At 41.3% G+C, this 24,920-nt stretch overlaps 1 long non-coding RNA gene across 1 annotated transcript; it reads left to right on the top strand.

The window, feature by feature from the left end:
* Positions 1-14,876: 14,876 nt before the first annotated feature.
* LOC115464809 lies at positions 14,877-23,532 on the top strand. The gene is made up of 3 exons (XR_003941274.1): positions 14,877-14,967; positions 19,570-19,574; positions 23,521-23,532. It is a non-coding gene; the product is annotated as an uncharacterized LOC115464809 (long non-coding RNA).
* Positions 23,533-24,920: the final 1,388 nt, after the last annotated feature.

The following is a 24,920-nucleotide window of genomic DNA, read 5'->3' as shown; positions in this document are numbered from 1 at the left end:
AATTTGTAAACTGCTTAGATTTTTTAATGATTTGCATTATATCAAATAAAGATGAAATATGACATGTACAATTGTGTGCAAACATTTAGGCAATCCCTGCTCAAATAGTATATTTCAATAATCCCTAAGTGAACAAAGGCCCACACAACCCCCTACATGCTACAAAGTTAAACACGTGCCAATAACTACTCTCCGTTGCCTCAGCTAAAACAAGGGTACACAAAAACACGTAGAAAAGGCTTCAACAATGGTCACCAATGCCAGTCAATTTTTCTGGCAGACCATATGAATTCATCATCATGTTTGGTTGATTTTCAGGTGTTTTATTTTATTTATTAGGATTTATTTACCATGTTTTTGAAGAATTTCACCCAAGGTGGTGAACAGCAAAAATAATCCAGAGAAAGGCAATAGAAGGAAAGGGGCAATGGCCTACAGACTCCCTCACAGCATGAAAGGAGGGAGGAAGTATTTCAGTATTCTAGGGTGCTGCCTTTTAACGACCCAGAGAGAAGAGATATCTACAAAATCATGACTGAAAGATTTACATCAAGAAGCACTTAACTCTTCTAGAGCATCAGCAAGTTTACAAAGCATCTCTTCAGGAAGCCTCTGGAATGTTGGAACACTGTAAAAAAAAAAAAAACAGGCTGTTGAAAGCTTCATCAAGAAGACAGCTGAAATGAGTTTGTATATCCAATATTCATTGAATTTATGACCATAACAGTGCTTTGTTGCTTTGGATTTACCAGTGGGAAATGGGACTTGATATACCGCCTTTCTGTGGTTTTTGCAACTACAAAGCAGTTTACATAGTATATACAGGGACTTATTTGTACCTGGGGCAATGGAGGGTTAAGTAACTTACCCGGAGTTACAGGGAGCTGCAGAGGGAATTGAACCCAGTTCCCCAGGAGCAATGTCCGCTGCATTAACCACTAGGCTACTCCTCCACTCCAATGTGACTGTATCTGCCATAATTCATTATGATGTCAGACTCCTGTCCTGATGCAGGCCATTCATCCAAAACACAGCCCATGTCGAGTCAGTATCAAAGCCAATCAATAAAGTCATTATCCCATCATTGGTTATTGTGCTGTTTCGTTGGTCATCTCCACTGTTTCCTATGTTGTGTTGAGGAGTGTGGAATTTGGTTCTTCTTTTTTGCTTGGATATTTAGTTGAATCCACTCTTCCTTCCACCCACATAATATTTCCTGTACTACTGGAAAACACACATCCCCTAAGCATAATAGATCCACCCCCGTGCTTAACACTTGGCAAAGTGTTCTTTCTTCAAATGCCCTTAACCTTTATTCTCCAAATGTGTCATATGTAATTGTGGCCAAACAGTTCAATTTTAATTTCACTGAAGTACTTTGTTCAAGCTTATCAAAGCTTTCTTTTGCAAACTATAGAAATGAGTTTTACGATGATGAGGCTTCCATCTGAGAACTCTCCCATGCAGATCATTGTTGTACACACAGTACTGTAGACCACTGCTCCAGTGTTGACAAACTTTTCAACAGATCATTTTGCAATGATCTAAAGTTTCTGTTTTGTAAATCTGACCAATGTTTAGCCAGGTCAACCAGATTTCTCTTGTTTTTGTAGATTGTGCTTTGACTTCAACAGTTCCATGTAACTAACAATGTTTTTGGCAATTGAAATTGCTGGAAGCATTTCGAGATTTTTTTAAAAATAGTTAATATTTACAAAGCATGTGAAGACTATCTTCACTTTCAACTGCTCAGCCAGCTGCATAGGGAATCCCATTGTTGTTGAAATTAGAACAATCATCATAACCTGAGAGATTAGAAGGGTCAGAATATTTGTTCTCTGTGGAATTGTCTTCAGCTGACTAATTCAAGGCTTAAAGAGTCAATCTGCTTTTTGAGCTTTATTAACAACTTTACAAAAAAAGTAATAATGATTTCACTGCAAAGGTGTCCAAAGCTTTGCACATGAAATATCACTTTTTATTATTTTCAATCTCTTAAAATCAGCAAATAAATAATAAATATGCATTAACAATTTGAAGAAAGATCTTATGTTTAAAATTTTGTACCGTGCAGAAATTGTGTCATTTTTTTCTTCATTTAGGGATTCATTAAAACATACAACTTGACCACAGTGACTAAACATTTGAATACAGCTTTATTGATATACTGGCTTTAAAGACAACCCAAACAATTCTGAAAATCCTGCAAGAAAACAAATAGCACTTATATGGAAAATATGTCCTACCAAAAGAGCACGAACTTCCAGGACTCACAAAGTACTGCAAAGAACACTGCAAATACTGTACCAGGCTCTAATCCACCAATTCAGTTCCCACTGGAAAGACAAAATAAATCAGATTGTGATAGATCCCTACATGAAAACTACAAGCTAATAGAATCCTATTCCATAAACACACACAGACAGACAGACAGACAGACCCTCACTAAATACAGTATAAGATCCTCCATTAGAAATAGAAATGTGCAAACAAAATCTGAATAGTAAATTATCCCCATCAGCTTCTAGGCAGCTTGAAGATGCAAGAAAAAAAAAAAAACACACAATTTGAAGTGTCCGTCTACAAATGCTAGAAGCCTAAAAAATAAGATGGGAGAGTTAGCGTATATAGCAATAAATAAAGAAGTAAATATAATAGGCATCTCAGAGACCTGGTAGAAGGAGGACTGTGAGGGGGTTCTACAGAACACTGCCCCCTCTCCCTTAAGAAAAGTTCCTCCAATAGCCTGGACTACCTTAAGATCATTAATCCTGCGCCAGGAGGAAGTGAGCTGAAAGGAACGGAGCCCATACCTGGGAGTATATGAAAGAGAGCAACGCTGAAGATAAGGAGGCCCAGGGAGAGAAGATTTAAATCCCCAGCATAAAGAAGGTATTGTTCCATAATCACGACCTGGCTAAGGTAAGCCATTTGATTTACCAGATTGAGCTTCATAAGTTTTGCTTTGAGGTCTGGCTGGAGCCAGACCTGAACCTCGGGGAAGAACCTTGGACTTATTGGCTGTGTTTAGTACGTGGCAACACCGGCAGTCGCAGACTGTGCTTGGCCTACCGCCAGAGGCTGCAAAGACTACCCTATGTCTCGGACCCTGTGAAAGGAACAGGCCTGAGATTTCCCTTGAATAAATATTTATCTTTGGTTTCACCCCTTTGTCTAGCTGTATTACTTTACCAGCCCAATCCCAACCCAAGCTCATGGTGTCACAAGGACAATCAATGGGATTCTGGGTGAACAGGGTACAAATTATATCCAAATGATAGAATGGATCAAATTGGAAGGGGTTGCACTATATGTTTAAGAGGGAACTGAATCAAACAAAATCAACATTCTACATGAGAAAGATAGCAGCATAGAATTTTTATGGATAGAAATGCCACGTGTTAAGGGAAGGAGTATTCTGGTAGGACTGTACTACCATCTGCCAGGACAGAAGTAACAGGTTAAGAAATGTTTACAGAAATTAGGAAAGCTGGCACATTGGGCAACAGTATAACAATGGGTGATTTAAATTACCATAAACATAAAGAATCAATAGAATTCAATCAGAAATCAATACATAATTGTGACAGAACATTGTGTTTTAAGCCTGTAAAATGTTTTGGGTATTTCCTGAAGTGTATTTTTCTAGTTTGGCCAGCAGGTGTGCATATTTGTTTTGAAGCTGCTGCAGAACCAAATCTGTTTTCTTTGTTTAAGCCTTTTGGAAAGGCAGTCTGCAGTATACTTTCAAAGATCATTGTTCTGGGCTCTGATTGTACCAGGAGCTCATTTCATTTGGATTTTACTGGCTTTTTCCCCAGTCTTAGCCCGAGAGAAGAGAGAGACAGATCTTTCTGCTGAGGCCCTGTGATCAGTTATATTTGATAATCTGTGTATTTCTGGATCTCAGGTACTTTTTTGAAAGGAAACAAATGTTCAGATAGTTTTATAACTGATCTATATTTCACTTACCTGTTATTGTTTGCCGATTGCACTTTTTCTGTTTCACTGTTCAATTTTTAAGACAATAAACAATTTTCAGTTTGTTGACTCTGCCTGTCTGGACTGATAAAGAATCCTGGTGATTTGTGTGTTGAGTCTGTGAGTGTCCTCTCGGAACTATGGAACCATTGGGAGAGTGGCCTCCAGTAACCTAGAAATCACTGGGGATAATTTGAGAGTGGGAGACTCACCCAGAGGCAGTTGTGACCCAGTCGGTGGAAAAGAGTGCTAGTGAAGAGGACAAGCAGCAGGTGCAGGTGGACCCCAGCTGTGCTGGGGATAGACCCTCTGAGTGACTGTGGGGTAACTCCAGGTGGGTAGCTAGGGTTTTGTGACAATAATATACTACTTAGCATAGGACTTACTGAAACCACTGAAAATGTGAAGAAAAAAGACCTCAGTAGAAGAAAGGAAACACAACTAATCTGTAAGGCAAAATCCTTCAATATATAGGTGGCTCACATTAATCATCGGTCATAAAAAAAACTCCACATATATCTAATATGGTGAAAATCCACAATCCTAATTGTTCAGCAAATGTCCAAACCATACAGAACACAACTATTATAGAAGAAAAAAAAGCCATCAAACTTATAAATGTTCAATCTTTCTGAGCAAATTAATACTTATCTTTAAAGTGTAACCAAAATCCCAACAGGGGTTCCCTGTTTTATTGTACTTGCTGCTTCAGGGGTAAGGGCCACAATCAAGAATATTCACATGACTACAACATAAAAATAGTCTTTCTAGACTGGGATAGTCAAAAATCTTCAAATGGCCAATGATTAATGTGAGCCACCTCTATATTGAAGCTTTTGCCATATAGATTAGGTGTATCTCTTTTCCTCTACTGAGGTCTTTTTTCTCCACATTTTTAGTGGTTTCAGCAGGTCCTATGATATAGATAATTAAGTAGAATATTATGTATAGTTTTTTTTATTTCAATTACCCCAATATTGACTAGATAAATGTTACATCAGGGAACACTAGGGAGGTAAAATTCTTAAACATAATAAATGACTGTTTTTTGAAGCAACTGGTCCAGGAACTGACAAGATGGGGAGCTATTTTAGATCTAGTCCTTAGTGGAATGCAAGGCATAGTTTGAGAGATAACGGTGTTGGGTCTGCTGTGAAACGGTGATCATAACATGATCAAATTTGAGCTATCTGGAGTGATGTCTGAAAGAAAATCTACTGTAGCAGCATTTAATTTTCGAAAGAGTGACTATGATAAAATGAGAAAAATGGTTAAAAAGCTAAAAGGATCAGCTGCAAAGGTTAGGATTTTAAATCAGGAATAGACATTGTTTAAAAATACCATCTTGTAATCCCAGACTATATGCATTCCACATGTTTACAAAGTTGAAAAAAAAAGAGCAAATGATAGCTAATATGGTTAAAAGGTGAAGAGAAAGGGGCTATTAGAGCCAAAAGAACATCCTTCAAAGAATGGAAAAAGGACCTGAATGAAGAACATAAGAACATAAGAAGCAACATAAGCACTGGCAAGTTTGATGCAAAGCATTGATAAAGAATGCTAAAAGAGGATGTGAAAAGAAACTTACCATAAAGGCAAACACTCACAGTAACAACTTTTTCAGGTACATCAGAAGCAGAAACCCTGTGAGGGAATCCATGGGACCGTTAGATCATGAAGGAGCAAAAGAAGCATTCAAGGGAGGAGGACAAGGCCATAGCAGAGAGACTGAATAAATTCTTTGTTTCAGTCTTTATGGAAGAAGATGTAAGAGATTTACCTGTACCAGAAATTGTTTTCAAGAATGATGATGTGGAGGAACTGAAAGAAATCTCGGTGAACCTGGAAAACATGCTGAGCCAAATTGAAAAATTAAAGAGTAGTAAATTACCTGGATCGGATGGCATGCACCATAGGGTATTAAAAGAACTCAAACAAAAAAATTGCTGATCTGCTGTTAGTGGTCTGTTATCTGTTGTTAAAGATTGGAGGGTGACCAATGTAACACCAATTTCTAAAAGGGTTCCGGGGTGATCCGGGAAATTTCAGATCAGTAAGCCTGATGTCAGTGCTGGGCAAAATACTGTAAACTATTATAAAGAATAAAATTACGGAACACATAGATAAACATAGGTTAATGGGACAGAGTCAGCATGGATTTAGCCAAGGGAAGTCTTGCCTCACCAATTTGCTTCATTTCTTTGAAGGCATGAATAAACGTGGATAAAGGTAAGCCGATTAATGTAGTGTATCTAGATTTTCAGAAAGCTTTTGACAAAGTCCCTCACGAGAAATATCTGAGAAAATTAGAGTAATGGGATAGGAAACAATGTTCTGTTGTGGATTAGGAATTGGTTTTTGGACAGAAAACAGAGGTTCGAATTAAATGGCCAATTTTCTCAATGGAGGAGAGTGAATAGTGGAGTAGTGCAGGGATCTGTACTGGGAATGGTGCTGTTTAACATATTTATAAATGATCCGGCAATTGCAATGACAAGTGGGGTGATTAAATTTGCAGATGACACAAAACTATTCAAAGTTGTTAAAAACACATATGGACTGTGAAAACTGCAGGTAGGCCTTAGGAAATTGGAATACTGGGCATCTATGAAATTTAATGTGGACAAATTCAAAGTTTTGTACATTGGGAAGAATAATCCAAATCATAGTTATCTGATACTAAGGTCCACCTTTGGAGTCAGCACCAAAGAAAAAGATCTAGGTGTCACTGAGGGGCATAATCGAACAGGGACGACCATCAATAAGGACGTCCCGGGAAAGGAGCGGGGAAACCCGTATTATCGAAACAAGATGGGCGTCCATCTTTCGTTTCGGGGACGCCCAAATCTCAACATTTAGGTCGATCTTAGAGATGGTCGACCTAAATGTTGAGATGATCGATCTTAGAGATGGTTGTCCCCGGTTTTCGGCGATAATGGAAACTGAGGACGCCCATCTCAAAAACGACCAAATCCAAGGCATTTGGTCATGGGAGGAGCCAGCATTCGTAGTGCACTGGTCCCCCTCACATGCCAGGACACCAACCGGGCACCCTAGGGGGCACTGCAGTGGACTTCACAAATTGCTCCCAGGTGCATAGCTCCCTTACCTTCAGTGCTGAGCCCCCCAAACCCCCGCCCAAAACCCAATCCCCACAACTGTACACTACTACCATAGCCCTTATGGGTGAAGGGGGGCACCTACAGGTGGGTAGAGTGTGTTACGAGTGGGTTTTGAAGGGCTCACATTTACCAGCACAAGTATAACAGGTAGGTGGGGATGGGCCTGGATCCACCTGCCTGAAGTGCACTGCACCCACTAAAACTGCTCCAGGGACCTGCATACTGCTGTCATGGAGCTGGGTATGACACCTAAGACTGGGATAGAGGCTGGCAAAATTTTTTTTTAAAAACTTGTTAGGGTGGGAGGGGGTTGGTGACCACTGGGGGAGTAAGGGAAGGTCATCCCCAATTCCCTCCGGTGGTCATCTGGTCAGTTTGGGCACCTTTTTGAGGATTGGTCATGAAAAAAATGGACAAAGTATTAATATAGTCCACACTTTGAAAGTTTGCTAAAAAAAAAACAAAAACCCAGCACCATCATACAGTCACTTGACAACAATATAATCCACTGTTGCAATTTTATAGATTTTATCACATATTTATAAGGATGATTTTCTTGGTATATAGGAGTTTCAGTAAGGTCTTTATTATTATTACATACAATACTAGAAAAGAACAACACATATCACTTTTTAAAAATCTGATGAGGATCTCAACAAATATTTCACTCACTTACAATTACATTCACAATGAAAAAACTCCAAAACAAAATAAATAACTGTGGGTCAAACCTTGGGGCTCTTTGCCTTAGCACACTCTTACATGAGTCTTTCCCACTCGCTAAGAGCATTGTTACCACTGGGGTAAAATTTTTTATATTAATGGTCACACTGATTTTTCCATTAGCGTGTGGCTATTTAAACAGATTAGCACATGAGTCTGACCACCATCCATTATGTAGGCGGTTAGAGCTCGTGCTAAGCAAGCACTAATTACTTAGGGGCAGGGCCACCGAGAGACTGAGCCTGGCTCGGGGCAAGGCCACCCCAGCCCCCCTCCCCAAGGATCGCCCCGCCTCCCTCTCCTGCTCACAGACCGCTGGCGCCGCAGTCCTCAGTCTCCACCTACCTTCCTTCAGCTCCCTTCTGTCTGCCACCCGGTCCCCTGCATTAAAAAAAAATCTCGATATCGACAGCACAGCGCCTTCTGTGTGAAAGCAGCAGATCGCTTAGGGCGGGCCTTCCATCACTGTATCCCGCCCTCGCAGAAATATGAAGTTACATCAGAGGAGGGCAGGGCACAGTGAGGGAAGGCCCACTTGAGGCAATCTGCTGCTTTCACACAGAAGGCACTGCGCTGCCGATTTCGAGATTTTTTTTTTTTTAAATACAGGGGACCGGGTGGCAGACAGAAGGGAGCTGAAGGTAGGCAGATGGAGACTGGGGACTGCGGCACCGGTGGCCTGGGAGCAGGAGAGGGCGAGAGACCCCGGTGCCAGGCCCTACTTGGAGTCCTGGGCCCAGGGAATTTTGCCCCCCTGCCCCCCCCCCCCCCTTGGCGGCCCTGCTTAGGGGCCCTTTTGCAAAGGTGCATAATGGCCTATGCGTGTGCAGCACATATCAAATCGGCATTACCGCCTGGCTAGTGCGTGCACCTGGCAGTAATTCTGAGTTTGGCATGCACCAAAAACATGCGGTAGGAATAATAATTTTCTACCGCAGGGGTGTTCCTGGCAGTAATTGGCAGTTGGCGCATGCTGGATGGTTACCACATGGGTAATATATGAGCCCTTAACACTAAGTCTGTGGGCCCTTACCACGGTAAGGGCTCAGGCTGTACATAGACGTACGCTGGTTTTCATTTTGCCGCTTGTCCATTTCCCGACCCAACCCCCCCCCCCCCCCCCCCCCCGTTATCCCAGACGTGCTGGAGAAATGGTCTAGCGCGTATCCAATACACGTGCCCACACTACCGTAGGCCACTTTTTGGTGCACCTTTGTAAGCAGAGGAGTGGCCTAGTGGTTAGGGTGGTGGACTTTGGTCCTGAGGAACTGAGTTCAATTCCCACTTCAGGCACAGGCAGCTCCTTGTGACTCTGGGCAAGTCACTTAACCCTCCATTGCCCCATGTAAGCTGCATTGAGCCTGCCATGAGTGGGAAAGCGCAGGGTACAAATGTAACAAAATTAAAAATAAATAAAAGAGTCCCTTAGTATGCAGCAATGTAGCTAAACTAATCAATTAGCTCAGAACACGCCCACTCTCTTTCCCCAATGCAAAAAAATTTGTGTGAGTAGCACGTGCACATCCCAAAATTACCACAGAATGCCTCAGCGCACCCCATGGTACATCTTATTTGTAATAGATATCGAACCTCATCTCTGACAGTGGGCTGAAAGTTTTCACACATCACTTGGACACACACATGCTGCAGAGCTGCATCCACAGAACAGGGTCCTGATCATTTCAGCACAGTTTTGAAAAGAAAAAAAAAAAGAAAACTGCTGCTTTAAATCTCTGTTAGAGATAGGAAAACAGTGATCCAGAAAGAGACAATAACCACATTAAGTAGCAAAACTGGAGCTAGGACCCAGGATCGCTGATTCCTAAGCACAGAAGATTGTGGCCTTTTCCAGCCTCCATGTCACTTTGTGATATTAATAACTTGCACATGAAACTTTCTTGGTGGAGTAATCGAGTCTTAGGGCCACCCCATGGCAATGTCTGAGTGGCTGATGCTGGCACTGCAGTCATTAATCTGAAGAAAATCTCTTAGTTTAATTCATATTTTTTTTTAAAACAATTCCTCAAATTTTGCATTTCCATTCTCCTGTCATTATTCAAAATACTGTCTTTTTCTACATACGCTTTTCAAGAAAACAGAGTGCTTGTGAAGGCATCAGATGGTCTTGCAGGCTGTTCAATGAAGTTGTCATTTCACAAAACGGTGGCCAAAATAGAAGGCTTCACTCTCTAAAATCGTACAAACATTTTAAAAATAAAATTGTTAATATTACACCACAAAGTTATTTAAAGTCAGGTGTGCCACATAGTTTTAGTTTAGAAGTGTATAAACATGCACCATGCAAATGATTCAAATAATCAAAAACTGAAGACTAACACAATAAAAATGTTGAAATTATAAAGGAGGGGGAAATTGGTGCCAAATTATATTTGACAGATCTGCTTGGAGTGATTAAAACAGGCCCCAGATTGTCTGCTTCAATGTGTTTGTTTACTTGCATGAAACCTGAAATAAATTTGACCACAGAGCTCTAGTCAGTTACAAGACCCATGAACAGACCGTCTGTATAAGCAGATTGAAAATTACAATCTGTCAATTAGTTTATTCAGCAGAGACAGAGATCCTTGGGATTAGGAGGTCAGCAATGATAGAGATGGCCCCAGTCGGTGGTGAAGTTACAGGAACAATTACATGTATAACAAAGAAAAACTGTTGGGAAAATACCACAGGATATCAATAAAGAAATTAAGGATTTATTTTGTTCAGCTTTGTATTATTAGGAATCTGCAGCAATGATTGTTGGGTCATTATGCTAATTCATTGTTAGTTGTAACCTATAAGAAACAGGTGGCCAGATTACAGCACATCCATGGCACAGCAGCTTGGATTTCACTGGGTCTAAAATTGAGAGATCATGTCATATCATGCTTTGAAGACCCTTCCTTGGCACCTGATCTTTATAGATCTAAGCCTTAAATTCTGATCACTATCTTTATGGGTTTGTTCATATCTGGTCCTGTAAACACAAGGGAGAAGCTAGTACTTTATATGCCATCAGGGTCCTCTGCTCTTCTCTAGATTTTTTTTATTAGTAATACTCTCTCCCTCAGAAATATGATATAAAGATGCTAGGAATCAAGCTTTTTCTTGTACACGTCCCGTTATTTGAAATTTCATACCAAAAGAAATGAGGTTGATGTGGGATTACTTTGACTTTAGGAAATGTCCTTCACTTAAAGGGAGACTACAGCTGGAATTTTATTCTGATTGAAAATATTGTAGTAGAAAGACAGTGGATTTTTAAAATGAATGAACATGGATATGCAATTCCATTAGATATGATAATAGAAATGAGTATATGAGAGATTTTTTTTTTTTTTTATTGTGTAATGCTTTATTTTTACTTCACCCTAGACACGTCTACATGCAGGTCCCATAAAAGTACATTCCTTCTTCGTGCCACATGTACTTTTATGTGTGTAACTCCAAAAGTAATTTTATAAAAGCCCATACGTACCTTCAAAAATGTTTATAAAAGTACCTCAAATGTGTAAAAAGTGGGAGTACGACCAAGGATACCAGAAACTGGAAGATGTTCTTAAATAAAAACTTTATTGAAGGTTTGAAGACTCGACACAACGTCGTGTTTCGGCCGTCAGGCCTGCATCAGGAGTCTATAAAAAGTACATTTATATATGATATGTATGACGGCCGAAACACGACGTTGTGTCGAGTCTTCAAACCTTCAATAAAGTTTTTATTTAAGAACATCTTCCAGTTTCTGGTATCCTTGGTCGTACTCCCACTTTTTACACATTACTGTTTCTACCGTGGGGTGCTCGAGTTTTCCGCTCACTGGCAGATCTTCTCTCTTATAAAAGTACCTCCCCAGCAGATAACATAAGGAAGGTTGTCAGAACCATTCAATTGCCCAAGAAAAGTTCTACCAAGAACTGAAAAATCCTATGCAACAGAGCATAAAATGTTATTGTACTGACCTTCCTCATCAGTTTGTCCGCAACCCATGGCTATTGACTTTGGAAAGGTGACCTGATTGAGGTAGTAGTAGTGTCTTAGTGGTGCCAAAATGTTTCTACTTTACAATAATGGATCTGACAGTGTTCGAAGAGATCTTCAAACACATTGAAATTTTCTTATAGTCTTCCCCCAAGCTGTACCTTTGAATAACTTTATTCCAGTGTTCTTTTGGCAGCTTCCTCTTCAGAATGTTTAAACTTTTGTTTCACTTTCACTGTACACAGCAGAGCCTAATTCTCATTCAGAAATACCTGACTCATCTAAACTATTCTGATTGGATACAGGTAGATTCTACTCATCTTATTATGAGCCTTTTTAAGGCAAGTTTGGAAATGGAGTTAGTTTGGATTTGCTACAACAGTGTGAGAGTTACGCAATGAAGACTCCATGGTTCCTTATTCTTAATATATATATATTCTTACTATTTCTAATTGTTCTTTCAGTTAAAAGTGTGGGGTAAATAGTAGGAAAAGTGCTCTCTATTACCTCTGAATAAGTAGAATTCAATATGCTTTGATTAGGAAATATTTGTATACAGGAACCATAACATGTTTGGGGCCCTGTTTACTAAGGCGTTCTAGCGTTTTTAGTGTGCACTAACACAAGAGACATCCATATATTCCTATGGATGTCTCTAGCATTAGCACATGCTAAAAACAATAGCACACCTACAGTGAGGTTTAGTAAACAAGGCCCTTGGTATGACGTTTTTCTGATAGTAATTGCTAGAAGTGGTTCATAGTAGTGAATATATATTATGAGGTGGATTTCAGAAAGGACATGCAAATTGGAATTGAAATTTCCAGGTTATGACATGTCAAGTTCCACTAGTATTTTAGAACAGGATCTGCTAACGTACAGCCAATTTTAAAATATATTTAGGAATGGATGTGTATGCAGTGGTTATGTACTGTGAGAGCAGCCAATTTATAAGTATCAACATCTAAAATTTCAACAGGGTCAACAGGGTAACAAACTCATGTCTACTAAAATAAAGAAATTAAATAGACTTAATACCAGGCATCCCTTCTATAAGTTTCTCAAGCTGTATCGGATCAGTAAATAGTTTCTTTTTCTTACAATAAGTGAGAGGGGCAGTGGTTATGTAATTCTTATTTAGAATCTCCCCTGACCACCCCTCCATCCATCCATGTCCAGCAATTCTCCTCTCTCCCCTGCCCTCCCCTCCTTTCCTGTCCAGCATCTCTTCTCTCCCCCTGCTCTCCCCTTCTCTCCCCTCCATCCATCCATCCATGTCCAGCAATTCTCCTCTCTCCCCTGCCCTCCCCTCCTCTCCAGTGATCTGTTCTCTCCCCCTGCCCTCCCCTTCTCTCCATGTCCAGCGATCTGTTCTCTCCCCCTGCCCTCCCCTCCAGCGATCTCTTCCCTCCCCCTGCCCTCCCCTTCTCTCCATGTCCAACGATCTGTTCTCTCCCCCTGCCCTGCCCTCTATGTCCAGCGATTCTCCCTACCTTCCCTCAGCTCCCCGACAGCCCTCCTCTCCGTTTCTTCCTGCCCCCCTCAAGCATTTAACCCTTTTACTCTCCATGGCAGCAACATCAGTAAAGAAGGCGGCACTGCAGGCTCGCCTCCAGCTTCTCCCTTCCCTCTTCACACAGTGTCCCGCCCTCACGAAAACAGGAAATGCATCATCGTAGAAGGCGGGACACTGTGTGAAGAGGGAAGGGAGAAGCTGGAGGCGAGCCTGCAGTGCCGCCTTGTTTACTGACGTCGCTGCCACAGAAAGTAAAAGGGTTAGCACGCCTGCGGGCGGGGAAGGGAGGAACGGAGAGGAGGAGGGCTGCCGGTCGGGGAGCTGAGAGCAGGAAGGAAGAAGGGACCGTCGGAGAGCTGCCTGGCTGCAGTGCTGCACCAGCCCTGCGCTTGTGGGGGCAGCAGGGGAAGGTCACAGTTGGGCTGGGGAGGCTAAGCCTCTAATACGGGGTGCCTATGTTTCCGTTCTCTATTTACCAGATTGTAATTCATTTGCCATTTTAAAAACACACATCTATGTTTTCCAAAGCTGACAGAGAACCCGATATCCCTTTCTGATATTACTTTGAAGGGGAGGGGTGTGGAATAAAAGACACTATGGTATTAAGGAGGAGACCACTCCTAATCTCTCCAGTGCAGCGCCACACAAAATGAATGTGCCTTCCCCTTCTGAAATGGGAAATGGACATGTATTTTTTAGGCCTGCACTAATCCCACCCGAAACACAACCAGATCACATCCCCTTGTCTCTTGCGTTTAGCGCTCACCGCTTAGCTCAGTTTTCATTACCATTGTGGATCAGAACTAGTCACAATGGCACCTGATAGGTAATTCTATAAAGGAATTGCTTAACTTTAAGCAGCAAGAAGACACATAAATATTCTGTTCATGTACTACTGTGCTACATGCGCAACTGGGTACTTACATGGGTAAATACCAGTTAGCTGGAAAGTATGTGCTTTGCTTTTCTAGTGCCATTCTCCAAAACCACCCAGCGATATTACACCTCTTGTGCTCCTATATATTTAACTAGAGGAACCAGTCTAAACAGTAATTCATTATTTATCCACAGTACATTCCATTGGTGAATAGGACCCTCAGAGACGGCAAACTCAACAAATAAAGAATATACTGCTCACTGCTCAGCTATATTGTCATTGGTCCTTTATATTTTAGTGCATCATATAATTTTTATTTCAATTCTCTTATTCCACATTTTCTTCTTTTTTTCCAAAACTTTTCATATTAAAAAAAAAAAATTCACAATCCTGTGGAATTTATGAAAATCCACACTTAGCTTAAATCTTTGCTCAGCCGGATCCACTGCCAAAATGGCCAGTGTTTCATTCACGCCTTCAGGGGAGTGGTCTGCTGTAAAACAACAATACCAAAGAGAAAAAAATAATCATCCCAAAATCATATCCTACATTGCTAGCATATTAACATTCTGGTTCTGACATGTAGGACTAGATTCTGTATATCATCCCTAAAAATTGGGCGCCGAAATGAAATTCGACTAAGCACATTCTATAAAGTATGTCTCAATTTAGGTAAACTTTGTAGAATAAGCCTAAATTTCTGTACGGTTTATAGAATACACCAAGCGCCCATACGTACAACTAAATTTAGTAATGGGCAGTTACACCAAGTAAAACCTGGTGTAAATGCTGACGCCTACATTAAGCGCAGACAAGGTGTATTTTATATTAATGCCCATAGATTCTAGAAACACCCATGACCCATCCATTCCATGCCCCCTTTCAACTATGCGACTTAGAATTTACACATAGTACATTATAGGATACACCTAGACAGTTCTGTGCATGAATTCTAATTAATGCCAATTAGTATCAATAATTGCTTGTTAATTAGCAATTATCAGCACTGATTGGCTTGTTAACCAATTAGGTTACATGTAGTATTATGGAATATGCTTCAATTTCCATGCAGAAATGGCAGTGTGATATATAGAATCCGGGGAGTAATGTGTGGTCCATTCTTTCAGCATCTATCGCATAAAAATGGCACTGGTGTTCACCCGTTTTTGAATATGTAGTCATATGACTACAACACATGATTGATCGGCCATAATCCATTGTCATTCATCATTTAACAAAAGTCAAACCAGAGACCACCAGTCCAATTCGGTATTTAAACCATAAGGTTGTACCGAATCTACTTGAAAAATCCAACACTGTTCTTTATAATTTAGCAAATATTTAGAATGCTGTTCTGGTAGGCATGTGCATGGGCAGAATACACATGTACGTACATAAATGATAGAATACTCTAACTTATGTGTACTCGTGCATACATCTAGGCACAGATATTTACTCTAGCTAAATGTATGCAGATTTTCTGCCACTTGTGCTAGCACCTACTTTTCTTTACAGAATAGGCTTAAGCTAGACACCATAACCAGCTCATATAGTAGACGCCCTGTTATAGAATTACCCTCCTAGTGGCTGAACTGCGCAGTTTGCTATAGTGTGCTATGCAATGGAGAACAGGTCGGGAGTTTGGCATAGGCAATAAAGGCAACTGCCTAGGGTGCTAAAATTGGAAATAATCAAATACCTGGGCTAAACCACTTAATCCCTTATTTATCCTGTTTGCCTGTCATGAATTGATTGTAAGCTGTGTTGAGCAGGGACTGTTTTTTTCATGTTTGTGTACAGCATGGTAGAGATGATAAGTAGTAGTAATAATAGTAATACTAAAGAAGGCTGATTCTGCTTGCTTTGGGGTCCCAGGGGACAGGCCTCCTCTGACCCAAGACAGTACAGTCTAGCCTGTATATGTCAATATCTTAAACCTGATGGTTACAATCCGTTCAAAATACTGTTGTTTTCTTATGCAAAAAGACACGATTGTGTTACCTCGTTATTAATGTACCATCACTGGCTGTTACCTTCCGAGTTCAGTTTAAAATTCATGCATTTGCTCTCTATATTACCACCTGTTCTTATTTTGCTACCTTCATTTCACCCTATAACCCCTGCAGGACTGCTGAGAGGGGGTCGGGGGGGAGCAAGATTCTCTCCGGGCCCAGCATCCAATGGGGGGCCCAGTGCCAGAGTCTGCCTCTCTCCTGCTCCTGGCTGGACCCGGGTGTGCAATGTGAGGGGAAAAGCAGCCACAGGGCAGGCAATGCGGTGGAGAACAGTGTTGGAGGAAGACTTCTGCTGGCGGGGGCTTGGGGCTCCACCAGCCAAGGTATGTGGAGTTGCGGCAGGGGACAGGGAGGTGGGGCAAAACATCCCCCCCCCAATACACACACTATGGGCTATGCCCCCCAATTTTTGTGGTCTGGCTATGTGGTGGTCCTGGGGGGGGGGGGGGAGGGCCTAGCAGCAGCTACCCTACCCCGGGCCCTGCTCAGTCTCTCGGCGGCCCTGTGCCCCTGGTAGAACCCTACGGTGTGCTCAGGACTTTCAACTTCACATCCCTTCATCAAGACAATCAGGACTGGAATCAACAAGGCACTTGGCCTTCTTTGGCACTGCACCATTACAATGGAACAACCGGTGTCATCCTTCCGCTATTTAGGAGTAATTCTGGACTCCTTCCTTTCATTCCCTATGTCACATCTCACATTTATCAAATCTTTGGTTTTTTACTTTTCATCAGTTGCGGATGGTTCGCCACTTCTTTGATTATAATAGCTTTCATACCCTCATCCTCTCTATTTACTGCACGTTACGTCATTTACACTGGTCTATTGCAAAACGTTGTCGTCAGACTCCTTTACCAGGCCTGTCATTCAGATTATATTACTCCTTTGCTCAAATGCTTACTTACAAAATAGCTCTCTTAACTTTTAAGGGTTTTAGAATTGGTTTTCTCGACTACCTTTCAAGTTTTACCGTACCCTATTCTCTTTCTAGAGTTCTTCGTTCTATAAACGATCATCGCCTAGTACTCTCTAGCCCAAAATCTGCCCATTTAGAAACTACTAGACACTGTCTTTTTCTTCCTATCTCCCCACATTTGGAATACTCTACCCCTTCCCCTTCGCAGTGACCTATCACTTAAGTCTTAGTGTCTTAAGTCTTTCAAGCCTAATTTGGAGACTTGGCTCTTCAAAGAAGCATTAGGAGATCAAACTTCGTTAGACAGCCCAGGGTGATACAGTAAGGGACCTCTGAAACCTTCTCCTGTTTATGCTTTTTTTTTTTCCTATTCTCCAGTTTTGAATACATGGGAGTTCCTTTCCTTTTTCTGTTTTTAGATTGTACACTGCTCTGCCCTGCCATGGCAGCTAGAGCAGTATAACAAGTTTTAATAAACTATAACCATACCTGTGTCTTTGTGTATTGAGCCCTCCCACTGTCTCCCACATTAAATTTAGAGCAGGCCTAAAGACCTGGCTATTTACCACAGCCTATGGACAATCCCTGGATGCTGTGGGCTGCTAGGATGGCTAACCTGTGAATGTTTTTCTCTGAACTCTGGGCTTGTCCTGCTTACTTTATGTCCTATACTTTCCTCTGTCCTATTACTGATTGGCGCTCCTTTCCTTTTACTAATGATTTTATGAAAACTGCCTTGCTTGGCTTGCCTGAAAGGTGGCATATTAAACTGGAATATAAACATAAACCCCCATACCATAAACATAAACCCCCATACCTTCAAATCATGAATTCATGGGTGGATGCATTCCAACTAAAACTCAACGCAGAAAAAATACGTTTCATCGTCTCATCTCAATACAACACGAACAAACCCACCACTATAAACACCCCAAACTTTACACTACCTGTTTCAGATAGTCTGAAAATTCTCGGAGTTACAATTGACCGAAATCTCACACTAGAAAGCCATGTGAAAAACACAACAAAGAAAATGTTCCACTCAATGTGGAAACTCAAAAGAGTAAAACCTTTCTTCCCAAGGGAAATATTCCGCAGCCTAGTACAATCAGTGGTGCTAAGTCAACTAGATTGCTGCAATGCAATCTATGCCGGATGCAAAGAACAAATTATTAAGAAACTCCAAACTGCCCAAAACACAGCAGCCAGACTTATATTTGGAAAAATGAAATACGAAAGCGCCAAACCCCTAAGAGAAAAACTACACTGGCTCCCACTTAATGTATTACATTCAAAATCATTCATGGGGAGGCCCCGGTCTACATGTCAGACCTCATAGACTTGCCAACCAGGAACACTAAAAGATCAGCACGCACATTCCTGAATCTCCACTACCCCAGCTGCAAAGGACTAAAATATAAATCAACATATGCATCCAGCTTCTCCTACATAAGCAAGCAACTATGTAATGCCCTACCAAAAGCCACAAAAACAATACACGACATAACTAATTTCCGAAAATTACTAAAAACCAACCTGTTCAATAAGGCATACCACAATGATCCATCCTAAATACTAGACAACAAAACTCATACCGAAACTGGACAAAACCAATCTCTCTATACTTGACTACCTCAGTACTCTGTCACGAATGAACTTTACCGCAATACCACTTTATTTCTCATTACGATAATGAATTCTCTATACTTGATTGCTTAATCTACTCTCACTATGAACTTTAATGCAATACCACTTTGTATTTCTCATTCCGGAAATGGCGATCGCCACTACGGAACAATGTAAGCCACATTGAGCCTACAAATAGATGGGAAAATGTGGGATACAAATGCAACAAATAATAATAATAAATGTAAAATGCATCCTCTGAAATCTGTTGAGTGACATCTAATGGCTAAATATATTACCACACATGGTTTCATTTTATTCTTCTTTGGAAACCAACAGAATGTTTGGCAACCTCTCCAGTCAAACTGCTGATTCCTTTTCTCCAATTCAGAGGCACATATAGAGACAACAACACAGATACACACATATACAAAGAGGGAAAACAGATGCAAATACACAACCACACATGCATGAGGGCACACACAGACTTGCCTACAGACTCTCGGATTCTATATTTGGCACACAAAGTTGTGTGTGAAAATTTGGGTGTGCGCCCAATTTAATTGAGTAATGAACTAATTAGCGCTTATTGGGAGCTAATAAGCAATTATTGGCGCCGATTGGCAATAGTTAGAATTTATGCACACAACTTGCTAGATACTATTCTATAAAAATGTGTGCGTGAATTCTTGTGCACGGATCTGATAAGGGGCATGGGTGGGTTATGGGCATTCCAAGTATTTGTGCGAACTGTTACAGAATAAACCTGATCCGTGCATAATGTAGGTACAGGGAGTTACACTAGGTTTCAGTTGGTGTAAATCCTAGCACCTAAAAGTTAGGCACAGATCCCAGCATTATACTGTGCCTGACGAAGTGCTGTTTATAGAATAGCATTTAGCGCTTATCATTTTTAGCGCCATGTATTATTATTATTATTGTTACATTTGTACCCCACATTTTCCCACCTATTTGCAGGCTCAATGTGGCTTACAGAGTGTTGTTATGACAGAGTCATGACAAGATATTGGATACAATCAAAAGTAAGCAGAAGATGGATGAGGAGTTAGAGAAGATGGTGTTAGAATAGGATAGTTTAGGAGGTGATTTGTGTCTTCAAGGGGTCTTTTGTAGGCTTTATAGAATTTGGTCCAGAGAGGGGTTGAAATGAATTTCATGAATCATGCTCAATATGCCTTCCTCACTTGTTTCATGTTTCAGCCTGTTTTTTTTTTTATGACCTCCTTTGTTTTTCAAGACGCTACTGTACTCTTCACATATAAATACACTTTGATCAGAACTTCTATCACTCACTATAAAATGATCCAAATAGTTTGGGATAGGGCAGATCTCCAGCAGTTTCCATGTCTGTTTTGTGCTTGCTTTCTGAGCAATCAAAACTTTTTTTTTTTTTTTTTACTTAAAACTCCAAGGCCCCGTGAGGATTTGGATTTACCAATTCTTGCCCATCTGCAGAACCTTCCTGAGGCTTTCTATGTTTATCCTGTGCAAAGTATTTCCTTCCTTCCTTCAAGTTCAATCCCCTTTGCTCCCCTGAGAGTTCCTATCCTAGGCTAACCACTAATCATGCACTCCTGCCACAGAAGCACAGATAAAGGCTTCCTCCCTCTGCTTCCAGGCTAAGAAGGATGTGAGCAGTCTCGAACAACGCTGCTATTCATTGTTCTGGAGATCTGGGAAATATCCTTGAATACAGCTAGCTAAATTAGCTGCTTATTAAGCAACCTACAGCTGCCATGTATCAGTCCCACAACAACACTTTATTTAAGCTGAACTATTCTCACGGGCTACAATTCAAAAAGTACAACGTGTGCATAGGGTTTAATGTTCTATTGCTGAAAAATATGTAATATGTAGGAAATGCTACATGTCTTTCCTGGCACTGACCTTGACACTTTTGAAATGTTAGTCTGATTTGTTAAAAATCAGGTCATGTGATAGAGTTTTAGCAAAGAGCTTTTTATCCTCCAGGGAAAGCAGTCTATAGTAATTGCTCTCAGATCAATTATGCGCCACTTCGGCTGCTGAGCACCAAAACTGAAACCTCCAGGGTGCAAGGGCCACCATCATTCCATAGTAAATAAAATGCTAAAGTGTTTTTTTTTTTTGGGGGGGGGGGGGGTTTAAGGCAAATGCTAATTTTTCTGGTGATGGTAGTGAATTATATGTTTCATTTTGCAGCAGGGCTGCCGAGAGACTAAGCTGGGCCTGGGGCAAGGACCCCCCCCCCCCCCCCGCTGCCGCATTCTCCGGTCTCACCTGCCTGCCCTCAGCTCCATCCGCCACCGGGCCCCCTGCATTAAAATCGGCAGCGCCTCAGCTCCATTTGGAAAGGCAGATCGCCTCCCTTCAGGCCTTCCCTCACTGTGTCCCGCCCTCATCTGATGTAACTTCCGGTTTCCGTGAGGGGACGGGACACAGGGAGGGCCTGAAGGAAGGCGATCTGCCTTTCCAAACGGAGCTGAGGTGCTGGTGATCTTAATGCAGGGGGCCCGGTGGCGGACGGAGCCGAGGGCAGGCAGGTGAGGCCGGGGTCTGCAGCGCCGGCAGCCTGACCCTGGCACCGGGCCGCCCTTAGAGACCCAAGCCCGGAGAAGTTTGTCCCCCCTGCCCCCCCTCTCAGTGGCCCTGTTTTGCAGTTCAAATGAATCACCTCTGCATGCAAGGATTTAATACAGCACTAGAGACAGAAATGGGACAGAAACAGGCATACTCCCAAGGTCAATGTAAGGGGGATACAAAATTGCCTTGATCCCTCAAGCCTACCTGAAGCTCAAGAAGGTACAGCCTGAGAGCCTAATAGGTTTTGAGGCCTCCTCCCAAATTTTTGCCTTGGGCCTCAGCATGTTTATCAATGGCCCTACATACTCCAGGGTTTTCCAAACTTCAATTCAGTTTGAAAATAAAGGTTCATGGTCCTGTTTAAAAAAAAATAATAATAAAAATCATGTTGTTTCATCAAGTTTCAATAAACATTATAAAAGTTTTAGAAAATGAACCAAGGTTTTAAAATGTACTGGCAAAATATATTTCTTTCTAGATTTTTCTGTTTTCAGCATCTCAGCCAAGTGGACCTCACATCTATAGAAATATGTTAAGTTTTAGCAGGAACCTTCCATGTAAATCAAGCTTCCCAGCACAAATCCTCTGCATCTGGCCACATGGCCCTGTTTTTCTAATGATGCAAGCTGATCTAAGACTACCAAAGCAATACATCAAAGAAGGCAACTCCACTTTCCTCCAACTGTTGCCAAGGCACTTTGCTAATCTCTGTAAATCGTAGGGGCAACAAATGATTCTTTCTGACCTTGCCAGCAATCAAGAAACAGGCACTAAAGATTCTTGTGAAACCATATGTAGGCACATCTATGAAGAAGGTGTCAAGAAACAGGTGCCAGGAATGCACATAAATGACCTGAATACTGGCTGAATTCAAGTCAACTGATATATGCACATTTCTATGCATATATGGGCTCAAATGCAAGTATTCTGGCTATTTGCTATTCTATAAATGCAATGGTACTTAGTTTGAAGATAGGAGTTTGGGCAGGGTGCACATCTACAGGCAAGTTATAGACTCCAATAATTTACATGTATTTAACAATCTAAGAGTGAGCGCTTGTACCAGCTCTATGACTAGTGTTAAGTGCACATGACTAAAATATAGGTGTATATTTGCCCTGCTGGGCAGTAAGCAGCAATCTTCCTTTAAATAGGCTTCTTCTGGTCACCCTTTATAGAGTTGCTCTCAACATGTGAATTTTATTTATATTTTGGCAATGGTTGCTATACGGTCATATCCCCATTGGGTTTTGGTGGAAAGGCATTAAAACCTTCATAAAAGGGATGTGCACAGGGAAAACCAATTTTGGTTTGTTTGGCCTTCTTTCCCCCAATGTTTGGACATTTTTTAAATATTTGTTTCACACATTCTTTTTTTATAAATAATCTTTGAGCAAGTATTGATTGAGTGGAGGAGTAGCCTAATGGTTAGTGCAGTAGCCTGAGAATAAGGGGAACCAGGTTCGATTATCACCGCAGCCCCCTGTAACTCTGGGCAAGTCATTTAACCCTGCATTGTCTCAGGTACAGAATAAGTACCTGTATATAATATGTAAACCACTTTGTAATCACAGAAAGGCGGTATATCAAATCCCACCCCTTCCCCTTAACATACATTCATTCATAGGTTAACCATGCATTGAATCAATTTTTTTAAGCCATTCTAACTGAAGGGACCCCTTTTCCTAAGCTGCATTAAGCACTAATGCACACTTAACACAGGAAAAATGACCTAGCACAGACAAATGCAAAGTGATGCACACAGGAAAAATAATCCAAATCATTGTTACCTGATGCTAGGGTCCACCTTAGGAGTCAGCACCCAAGAAAAAGATCTAGACAATACACTGAAATCTTCTGTCCAGTGTGCAGCAGCGGCCGAAAAATTATTAGGATGCAAAGAATTATTAGGAAAGGGATGGTAAATAAGACCAAGAATAATATAATGCCTCTGTATCACTCCATGGTTTGACCTCACCTTGAGTATTGCATTCAATTCTGGTCACCGTATCTCAAAAAAGATTTAATGGAATTAGAAAAGGTTCAAAGAAGGGCAACCAAAATGATAAAGGGGATGGAACTCCTCCCATATGAGGAAAGGCTAAAGAGATTAGAGCTCTTTAGCTTGGCTGAGGGGAGATATGATTGAGGTCTACAAAATCCCGAGTGGTGTAGAATAGGTAAAAGTGAATCAATTTTTCACTCTTTCAAAAAGTACAAAGACCAGGGGACAGTCAATGAAATTACATGGAAATACTTTTAAAACAAATAGGAGGAATTATTTTTTTTACTTAAAGAATAGTTAAGCTCTGGAACTCACTGCCGGAGGATGTGGTAACAATGATTAACAAATGTGGATTTAAAAAAGGATTTGGATAAGTTCCTGGAGGAAACGTCCATAGTCTGATGTTGAGATAGGCATGGAAGAAGCCACCGCTTGCTCCAGGATTGGTAGCATGGAATGTCACTACTAATTGGGTTTCTGCCAGGTACTTGTGACCTGGATTGGCCACTGTTGGAAGTAGGATACTGGGCTAGACGGACCATTGGTCTGACTAAGTATGGCTATTCTTATGTACTTATGCTCTGCATTCATTTTACCATTTGAATGCACTGAGAATGCAGTACTTTTTTTTTTTTTTTGAGAGGGTGTGTCAGGGGCAGAGAATGGGCATGGAAGCACTATTCAGCTAGCACTCTGACATTACTGGTGCCCTTAACACCTCCTAAATAGCTAAGTGCTCCTGCTTTAATTTTTTGAAATGGCTGCACGTTAGTGCTAAGATTAGCACATGGCTTGAAATTCAATAAATAGAAAAATGTCTAACGGCCACACTAGAAATGGGCTTAGCACCTGTGAAAGTCTGGTGTTAGAGTGTGCTAAATTCATATGCTAACACAGCTTAGTAAAATGACCCTGAGTGAACATGTACTAATAGATGCACACCCCTACCTCAGTGAATACGTTTTCAATTTCAGCTACGAGGCCAGGAAAAGACTTTCCTTAGCTCATGGCTCAGACTGAGAAATTCATTCCACAAAGTAGAAGATTAACAACTACATAGCTAGACTGACCTAAGAGCAGCAGGAAACTGTTCAGCTCCAAAACTTTACTTTCTACCCAGGGCCGGTGTTATGGAAAGGGTGCTTGGGCAAAAACTGAAGAGGGGGTTCCCAAAGCCTCCCCTTTGGACAATGTTTGGAGTCCCTGTGGCATAGGGGTCCAGGGTAATTGCCCTGGTCCCCCCCTAAAGGTAGCCCAGTTTCTATCCCTCTTCAGATGGGACAACTTTCCCTGTCTATCACATGGGCAAAGAATAAGGAAATTTCAAAAGAAAGACATGCTTTGGACTGTTTAAGAGCTGTGAGCAATGCCATATGAAAAATTCAAGGCAATAATTCACATTATTCTAAACTAAAGTCCAAGTAGCCATCAAGACTTTACAGACATTGAAACCCATCCAAGACGTTTGGGGTTAACAGGTTTTCTCCGATTTTCTCTCTACATTAGTCTGAGTTTTCTTGGCAAGCTGCAATATGATGCATAGTGGGCAGCTGGGATTCAAGCTGGGATTTTTCC

The sequence above is a fragment of the Microcaecilia unicolor genome, chromosome 3 (genome assembly GCF_901765095.1).
Source record: "Microcaecilia unicolor chromosome 3, aMicUni1.1, whole genome shotgun sequence".
In the NCBI taxonomy this organism is placed as follows: Eukaryota; Metazoa; Chordata; class Amphibia; order Gymnophiona; family Siphonopidae; genus Microcaecilia; species Microcaecilia unicolor.
This window is presented reverse-complemented; position numbering and strand designations above follow the sequence as displayed.